Genomic DNA, 10,673 nt, shown 5'->3' on the forward strand with positions numbered 1-10,673 from the left:
GTCAAGACATCAATTATTATTATTATTATTACCGATCATTTTCAGTAACTGGCAGAAAAATATATTTTTAAAACTCAAACAAGCTCACTACAAAACAACTTTATGTTCTTTGAAAGTAAACAAAGATCATTCTTCACAGTTTGTGATGTACAAAATAAATCTGAATAACAAAAATGTATATATTGTGTCGTAACAAATGTGACGATTTTTCTGTAGGTGGTAAGGAGAGGGTTAATATTATGTAACCAAACGGCAATGTGCTCAAGAGTACAAGCCACGACGGATGATGATGATGATTAATGTTATTATTCTCTCTTGTTGTTGTACGCTGAAGAAGGGTTTCGAGCCCGAAACGTTCCGTGTTTGCTATTTTGTTGTTTTCTTTTTTTTTTTTTTAATGTTATATTCACCGTTGTTTATGACTCATGATATTGAGATGACCTAGTTACAGTTTGTTGAATTTGTAACTAAAAAATAATGAAAATGTTGCTGCTTGAAGCTCAAAGGAAAAAATAAGGATAGGTAATGAGATTAGCGGAAGAGTAGCGTCCCTTGATTGGACGTCACCGGTGGAGAAGTTATTTGTAAACAAACCAACTACAAGCCAAGCGCTCAAATACAAAATATATTATTCATATATCTGTACAAAAATGCATAACGTTGCTTATGATATGCATTTTTGTGCAGAAATATGAATAATATATTTTGTATTTGGAGCGCTTGGCTTGTAGTTGATTGTTTACAAATAACTTCTTCTCCGGTGACGTCCAATCAAGGGACTCTACTCTTCCGCTAATCTCATTCCCTCTTGGTATTGAAATTTAAGCTTCAATTTATTAGACGAAGTGGACGTTTCGGTTTTCCCCTTTATCAACAAAACACGATGAATGAGACACTTAGGACGAATGAGAAGTGTGTGAAAGGCGTAATTAAGGTGAATAACTACGCCATTCAAGCATTTCTCAAGGCGCTTTACAATGGGTCCCAAGCCAACAGCAACAATGAACATGTAGGACAGGACATCATGACGCCTTTTTTGCGATATTACAGTAACAAACAAAAATAATTTCGGACAGAGACAACGCTATTAACGGCCAGGTACTCGTTTTACACATGAGTACGGTGAGACAACGTGAGTAAAGAGCGTTTTTATAGGACTCAACTGACTATGCACCGCTCAGAGCCGGACTCGAACCGAGGACCTTCCGATCCAAAAGCGAGTGTCATACAACAAGACCACATTATAGTCGCGCAAGGTAGAGAAGGCGGAGAAAGCATTCATACACTGAGAGAGAGAGAGAGAGAGAGAGAGAGAGAGAGAGAGAGAGAGAGAGAGAGAGAGAGACTAATAATGCTGAATGAAAACTTGGTGAGAAAATCGCCATATCGACAAAGTATATAATAATTTGGGAGTTAATTGCTCATTAATTACTCAACAATTAAAAATTCGCCTTTTATTACAAACTTCACAGATTACAATCATAGATTTCTGACTTTGAAAAATGGCGAGACACTATATATATGCGGCTATGTAGTCTTGTGGTATAACACTAGCTTTCGGATCGGAAGGTCCTGGGTTCGAGCCTCGCTCGGCGCATAGTTGAGTCGTTGACAAGGCTCTTTGCTCACATTCTCTCACCGTACTCAGGTGTAAAATGAGTACCTGGCCGTTGACAGCGTTGTCTCTGTTCGAAAAAAATTGTAATATTATCGCCTAACAGGTGTCATGTTCCGTCTTACATGTTGCATGTTGCTGTTGGCCAGGGACCCCTTGTAAACCGCTTTGAGCACTTTTAGTGGATATTGCGCTATATAAAAGCTCAATTATTATCATTATATATTATAAATACCCGACTGACATGACCCACTCAATGACAGAATTTGTGATTTACCGTTATATATTTCGAACAAGGGTCCCGATGGTGCAGTTGCTAAAGCACTCGCTTCATATTCAAATGGGACGGAATCGAGAAGATGATGAGAATTTTTTTTCTCTGATCTCCCCTGTTGACTCAGTAGAGAACAGGTAGTTTGGTCTGTGAGATGTGTGGGAAAGTACATGCGATAGACTAGCGTCATATCAAATATTGATCAATTTAAATGACTTTCATCGTGGCAAAATCTCTCAAACCCGGGACTTCGCCGAAGTCAAATATCGATCAATTTAAATGACTCTCATCGTGGCAAAATCTCTCAAACCCGGGACTTCGCCGAAGTCAAATATCGACCGATTTAAATGACTCTCATCGTGGCAAAATCTCTCAAACCCGGGACTTCGCCGAAGTCAAATATCGATCAATTTAAATGACTCTCATCGTGGCAAAATCTCTCAAACCCGGGACTTCGCCGAAGTCAAATATCGATCAATTTAAATGACTCTCATCGTGGCAAAATCTCTCAAACCCGGGACTTCGCCAAAGTCAAATATCAATCAATTTAAATGACTCTCATCGTGGCAAAATCTCTCAAACCCGGGACTTCGCCGAAGTCAAATATCGATCAATTTAAATGACTCTCATCGTGGCAAAATCTCTCAAACCCGGGACTTCGCCAAAGTCAAATATCAATCAATTTAAATGACTCTCATCGTGGCAAAATCTCTCAAACCCGGGACTTCGCCGAAGTCAAATATCGGTCGATTAATTTGACAAGATGGGGAGGAGGGGGAGGGAGGGGGGGGGGGACGCATCTTTATCAATCGATATTTAAAGGACGCCTAATCAGTTGGCAAGTTGGGGAGAGGGGCCGGGGGGGGGGGGGGGGTCATTTTAATCGATCGATATTTAATTGGTGGTCATTATAATTGATCGATATTTGATTGGGGGTCATTATAATTGATCGATATTTGATTGGGGGTCATCTTAATCGATCGATATTTGATTGGGGGTCATCTTAATCGATCGATATTTGATTGGGGGTCATCTTAATAATCGATTTTTCATTGAAGTCATTTTAATCGATTGAAATTTAATTGGTGGTCATTATAATCGATCGATTTTTTAAGGAAATGTATTTATTTGGCAAGTTTAAGGGTGTGGGGGGGGGGGAGGATGGGTCATTTAAATCGATCGATATTGAAGGACGAGTTCTCTGGCCAAATATTAAAATACGTGTCTTTCTAGAGTACAGCAATTAACTGGTAAATAGCAACAACAACAACAATAACAATAGCAACAACAATAACAATAATAACAACAACAACGACGACGACGACGACGACAACAACAACAACAACGACGACGACGACAACGACAACAACGACGACGACGACAACGACAACAACGACGACGACGACGACGACAACAACAACAACAACGACGACGACGACGACAACGACAACAACAACAACGACGACAACAACAACAACAACGACGATGACAACAACAACAACAACAACAACGAGAACGACAACAACAACAACGACGACGACGACAACAACAACGACAACGATGGCAACAACAACAACAACAACAACAATGACAACGACAACAACAACAACAACGACAACGATGGCAACAACAACGACAACAACAACGACGACGACGACGACAACAACAAAAACAACAACAACAACAACGATGACGACGACGACAACAACAACAACGACGACGACGACGACGACGACAACAACAACAACGACAACGACGACAACAACAACAACAACAACAACAACGACAACGACAACAACAACAACGACGACGACGACAACAACAAAAACAACAACAACAACAACAACGATGACGACGACGACAACAACAACAACGACGACGACGACGACGACGACAACAACAACAACAACGACAACGACGACAACAACAACAACAACAACAACAACGACGACGACGACGACGACAAAAACAACAACAACAAAATTGTTACATTATATCTGAAAACGACTGAGACTCCTCATTCATTGCTTTCCGTGTAATTTTATAACTGATTTTCTCAGCTACGTTCTCAGCTGTAGGGTATCAGGTTTATGCATGGGGGGCCATAGCGACGTTTACATATAAGCAGGTCTGGTAGGCCAAATTCTTATTTTAATCGATACATATTTAATCGGGGTCATTTTAACCGATCGATATTTGACTAAGGGCATTTTCATCAGTTGATATTTTAAGGAAATATATTTATTTGGCAATTCATTATAATCGATAGATAAGTGAAAAACATCTCCCAGGTTTAAGAGTTTTTGCTAAAATGATGGTCATTTGAATCGATCAATATTTGAAGGATGACTTCTCTGGCCAAATGTTTAAATACGCGTCTTTCCAGAGTACGGCAGATAATGGCTAATATCAACAAAAAATTGGTCTGAACATGACTGATACCGTGGCCTTCTTAAAGCTATGGCCTGATACTGACCATAAAATAACGTCAAAATGCCAGTCTTTTGCCACAAAAGAAAACAAATCGTGAGTTGTATTCAATAGTTCAACCAATGAAATAACTTGTTTCCAAGAGCTCTACTAACGACAACTCACAAGGCGGTGCAAAAAGCAAATAATGACGTCAAACTGCCAGTCCTTTTGGATTTCAGTATCAGGCTATAGATAGTATGCAGATGACGTCACTCAGGCCTTTGTTATTGTTTTTGCCATCCGCGTTTGTGAGTTGTTCTCACTAAACTGTATTAACCAGACTATAAAAGTTCATGGTTACACAGAGTTTGTGTGTTGGTCCGTTATACTTCCGGATGGCAATGTTGTGAACTCCTTGGCCAAGCGCATTCTATCTATAACATAACGATGGCTACGCTACAACTCACTAGACGCTACACAAACCTAAAAAAAATGACGTCAAACTGCCAGTCCTTGAGGGTTCTAGTGTCAGGCTATATTCATATGTTAAGGATGGCTACGCTGATACCCAATCGTTATTTTCCTTGGAACTTTATACCTATTTGATTTTCTCAACTGTATTACAATGTAGATTATCAGGTTTGTGCATGGGGGCCACAGCGACGTTAACCTATATGCAGGTCTTGTAGGCCATATTGTTATGGGCTATTGTTGTTATCGAAATACTCTCAAACCAATGCAAATTTTGTCAATTACAACAATGTTAATTAAATCAAGCCCATAATCATAATTGCGTTCGGTTATCGGATCTACAAATTTGTGAACGTCGGACCTCAGATTAATTATTGATAAAATTAAATAAAATTAAATATGAAATAACTTACGCCAGTCCAAGTATCTCTTTATATCTCCAGGAGTAGAAGAGTTATAATAAACAAACTAAGAATAAAAACAGATACCACGTATTTAATATAAATAAATAAAAATGCGAGTTCCAAGAACGAAATAAAAGGAAACATAAAATAAATAAATGCCGAATTAATAATCGCGGTATGGATACCAAATATTTATTATCAATAATCCAGTTGTGAATTTATGTGAAGTTTCAGGACAATCACTTCATAAAAATCCAACAGCATAATTTAGATTATTTATAGTATAATTATTTACTATCCCTTTGAATTCACCAAATATAGTTGCTGGTTAGCAGAAATATAATCAATAATTACCTCACAACCCAAAATTATACGAGTAGTGATTTTGATAATAATGATAATAATACTATTAATAATATTGTTATTATTATTATTACTATTATTATTGTCATATCAATAACATCATTATCAAATCTTATCACTGACTTGAGCAGTTAACAGCACACACGACACGAGAGCGAGAGGGACAAGACACACAACACAACGCACAGCGAAGCGACACGCAACGAGCGACGGACCGCTTTCACAACATTGCCATTCATTTTCGTTACTCTTTCTTGTCACAGCCCTCTGCACTCTTTCGCGTGCTTTTGCCAAAGTTAATGATTACAAACTAACTGACATGAAATAAACTTATTATGTTTGTTTTTTTTAAACGTAGATAGATATAAAGTGTTATTATTAAAAAAAAACAAATGTGCCTTTTGCGCCACGATATCATCGCCTAGGCATTCAACGAAGGAATATAGATAGAATGCGCTTGGCCAAGGAGTTCACAACATTGCCATCCGGAAGTATAACGGACCAACACACAAACTCTGTGTAACCATGAACTTTTATAGTCTGGATAATACAGTTTAGTGAGAACAACTCACAAACGCGGATGGCAAAAACAATAACAAAGCCCTGAATGACGTCATCTGCATACTATCTATAGATAACTCATCAAACAAGATGTTTGATGTCAACAGAAATCACCCATGTTGTCCAAGTGAGCAAATTGGGGGGTTAATAATCTTGCTCAAGGAAACAAACGAAAGTGCCTGAAGCGGGGCTTGAAATCGGATCACAGTGCAATGGCTTAACCACTCGGCCACTTTGCAACACTTCAGTGTTGTTATGTTTATTTTAAAATATGCTGATAGTTGAATAGATAGATACAAGGGATTTAATAAATACTTGGGTGGGTGTGAGGACGGTGATATTATTGTTGTCGCCTGTAGAAGGAATTAGGACTGAAACGTCTCGAGTCATGTATTTTAAGAAATTGTTGTTTTTGTTGTTGCTATCATCATCATCATCATCATCATCATCATCATCATCATCATCATCATCATCATCATCATCATCATCATCATCATCATCATTTTATTATTATTATTATTATCATTATTATTATTATTATTATTATTATTATTATTATTATCATTATTATTATTATTATTACATTATTATTATTATTATTATTATATTATTATTATTTTATTATATTATTATTATTATTATTATTATTATTATTATTATTATTATTATTATTATTATTATTATTATTATTATTATTATTATTATTATTATTATTATTATTATTATTATTATTATTATTATTATTATTATTTTATTATTATTATTTCTGCTTTTGCCGATGTTGCCGTGGTTATTTGGTATTGTTGTTTTGTTTTTTTTGTTGCTATTGGTGGTGGTGGTGGTGGTGGTGGTGGTGGTGGTGGTGGTGGTGGTTGTGGTGGTGGTGGTGGTGGTGTTATTGCTGCTACTGCTACGTTTGTTTGTTGCAATTTTAGTGGTTGACCAACTTTCCACAGCGTTTGCGTTTATTACTTTACATTGGCGTAATGTGGAGTTCTTGTTGTGATTCAACCTACAGAAATGCGTAACATATCTTTTTTTCTCTCTTCTTTCTGGTTGACTTTGCAATCAAAACATAACTTTCTAAACAATTTTTTTTAAACACAAGAGAGCTAGAAATAATTTTTGGTAAGCATGCGGGCGGACCTAGAAAAAGTAATGCGAAAACTCATAGGAGAGAGAGAGAGAGAGAGAGAGAGAGAGAGAGAGAGAGAGAGAGAGAGAAATATCTGTTCAATGTTACAGTTATCGTTTAACGTTATAACAAGTGTAACTAAATGACAAATTGCCATGTTTATGGACAATAAAGATCTATTATTATTATTATTATTATTATTATTATTATTATTTATTATTATTATTATTATTATTATTATTATTATTATTATTATTATTATTATTATTATTATTATTATTATTATTATATAAATCGCACTTTCTACTTAATATTATAATTGAGGCGTTTTTCGAAGGGATCTTGTACTTACCTTATAAGCGCTTTGAGCACATTTAGTGGATATTGCGCTATATAAAGCTCAATAAATCTCAAAAAGCTCAATTGCTCTGTGCTCTTGTGGTCTGAAAAAGCCCAAGGAGCCAGTGTTTATTCCGCTTACCAAAGTGTTAAACAAACAATAGCAACTGCTTGCTGCCTTTTGGACAGGACGCTAGTTTACTGCAAAAGCCTTTTCCGCCAGGTCTAACAGACCTAGCTACCCAAACAATCACTGCTAGGTGAACGACCGATGAATAAAAAGGGGGGCCATAGCGACGTTTACATATATGCAGGTCTGGTAGGTTAAATTGTTATTGGTTAATTAATTGTTGTAATGGAAATACTCTCAAACCATCGTAACATTTTGTCAATACTCTTCAACAGTCATAACGTCACTTCCTTCCTAATGACGCACGGTAACTTAGTAACACTGGCTCTAAACTATCGGAACAATGGCGGACGCCCGTATGAAATATTTCTCCGGCGAGCATAAAGGGTATCAAGAGGAAAAACACATAAATTTGATCATGTTTTGACTTTTACACATTCTGATCACAAGACATATGAAAAGTTCTAGCCAGCATTAAAAATATAAAGTAATGATTTTCCTTGTTTAGAACCAAGATGGCCGCCGTTGCCCGACGCGTGACATCAGACTATTGAATGGTATTACAACAATGTCAGAAAAAAATTCCCGATTTCATCCGGGATTGATCCCTATCCCTTTCCATGTGAAGCCAATGCTCTATCACCCAGGTGAGTTCTTGGGTTCTTGGGACCCCTAAGACTCAACTTACTTATCCGAACCAGCGACCACCTGAGCTCTAACCATTCCGTCTTGTGCCATGACGTAGAAGTTAGACGTCTTTTGTAGTTGTTCCAGGTGACTATACATAGAATGAAGTTGACGTCAGTCGGGACTTTGTTATTGTTTTGTTTTTTGTTTTTTGTTTTTTTGCCATCCGCGTTTATGAGTAATTCTCACTAAACTGTCTTAACCAGACTATAAACGTTCAAGGTTACTCACAGTTTTGTGTGTTGGTCCGTTATACTTCCGGATGGCAATGTTATGAGCTTCTTAGCCAAGCGCATACTATCTATACAGCCAGTATGTCTAAGACAACACATTATAAATTAAATTATAAAAAGAAAGATTAAAGTCTTTCGCGAGTATCTTTAGATTTTGACTCAACATTCTCATGAAGGAATAAAGATAGAACGAAGATGACGCCACTCAGGTCTTTGTTATTGTTTTTTGCCATCCATAGTTTTGAGCTATTTTCACTTAACTGTAATTAACCAGAATATAAATGCTCAAGGTTACAAATAGTTTTGTTTCTTGGTCCGTTATATTTCCGGATGGCAATGTTGTGAGTTTCTTAGCCAAGAGCACAGTATCTGCTGTAGGTAACCCCAACAAACAAAATGTCCGATATCAATAGGAAATAACCCCATGTTGTCCGAAGTGAGCAAAATTGAGGATTGATAATAATAATATCTTGCCCAAGAAAAAAAAACCACGAAAGTGCCAGAAACAGGGATTCGAACCTAAGTCTTTCCGGGTGGCAATGCAATGCATTAATAATTAACCACTCAACCACCTCGTCCGTCTAATATTATTAGCTATTATTGTGTAGCAAAACTCTTTGACCTGGCGTGAACTTCTCTACCTTTCTCAGACTGTATAATCTGAATACTTCGATAACACCGACAAAAACCCCAAAAAACACCTATTAAAAATTTTGGCCAGAAAACTCGTCCATCAAATATCGATCGACTAAAATGACCCCTCATCTTGGCAAAAAAACTCTCAAACCTGGGACTTCGCTCGCGCGCGCGAAGTCCCAGGTTTGAGAGTTTTTACCAAGATGAGGGGTCATTTTAGTCGATCGATATTTGAAGGACGAGTTTTCTGGCCAAAATTTTTAATAAGTGTTGCGGGTTTTTATTCAGAGTACCGCAGAGCAGGATCTCTAGTGTCTTCACTTGTAATGATTGATTGCATTGAATGAAAACTTTCAGTTTCATAATATTAGTAAGGGTAGTGGTAGGTAGGTAGGTAGGTAGATCTAGTTAAGTATTGGGTATCCATATCCATATCCATTTCACATTGCATTCCCAGTCCGATTCCCACGCTTTGGGACGTATTTGAAGTGCACTCGATTTCAAATTGTGAACGAGGAGTGGGTCGGATCGCTTATCTATGAATGCCCTGCCCTGCCCTGCCCTGCCCTGCCCTGACCCTCTTGTAGATCAGATCGATCGATACATACAATAATAATAATAATAATAATAATAATAATAATAATAATAATAATAATAATAATAATAATAGTAATAATAATAATAATATAATAATAATAATAATAGTAATAATAATAATAATAATATAATAATAATAATAATAAATAATAATAATAATAATAATAATAATAATAATAATGATAACAATAATAATAATAATAATAATAATAATAATAATAATAATAATAATAATAATAATTAAAATAATAATAATAATAATAATAATAATAATAATAATGATAACAATAATAATAATAATAATAATAATAATAATAGTAATAATAATAAAAATAATAATAATAATAATAATAATAATAATAATAATAATAATAATAATAATAATAATGATGATGATGATAATAATAATAATAATAATAATAATAATAATAATAATAATAATAATAATAATAATAACAATAATAATAAATAATAATAATAATTAATAATAATAATAATATAATAAAATAATAATAATAATAATAATAATAATAATAATATACGATTGGGATGAACGGAAATAATACACAGATCCATACAAGGAGATGGATTCGAGTCCCGCTCTGAGAGGGCCGCATGGTTGAGTCCTTGGAAAATGCTCTTTACTCACATTCACTCACCGTACTCGGGGTGTAAAGTGAGTACCTGGCCGTTAACAGCATTGCCTCTATCGAAAAAAAAATGTAATATCGCCTAACAGACGTCATGTATCGTCCTACATGTTAAGTGCTGCTGTTGGTTTGGGACCCCTCGTAAAGCGCTTTGAGCATGTTTCGT

At 35.8% G+C, this 10,673-nt stretch overlaps 1 protein-coding gene across 2 annotated transcripts in view; it reads right to left on the bottom strand.

The window, feature by feature from the left end:
• The window catches only part of LOC144963362 (uncharacterized), a 245,416-nt gene extending 239,727 nt beyond the window's left edge, over positions 1-5,689 (bottom strand). The window contains exons 1-2 of one of the 2 annotated variants that reach the window (XM_078897322.1): positions 5,663-5,689; positions 5,186-5,500 (exon numbers count right to left, since the gene is read on the bottom strand). The gene's annotated coding sequence lies outside the window, so the exon portion shown is untranslated. The other variant, XM_078897321.1, reaches the window with a different exon arrangement.
• Between the last annotated feature and the right edge of the window lie 4,984 nt (positions 5,690-10,673).

The sequence above is a fragment of the Berghia stephanieae genome, chromosome 1 (genome assembly GCF_034508935.2).
Source record: "Berghia stephanieae isolate SIO BIC M18660-M18661 chromosome 1, UCSD_Bste_1.3, whole genome shotgun sequence".
Taxonomy (NCBI): Eukaryota; Metazoa; Mollusca; class Gastropoda; order Nudibranchia; family Aeolidiidae; genus Berghia; species Berghia stephanieae.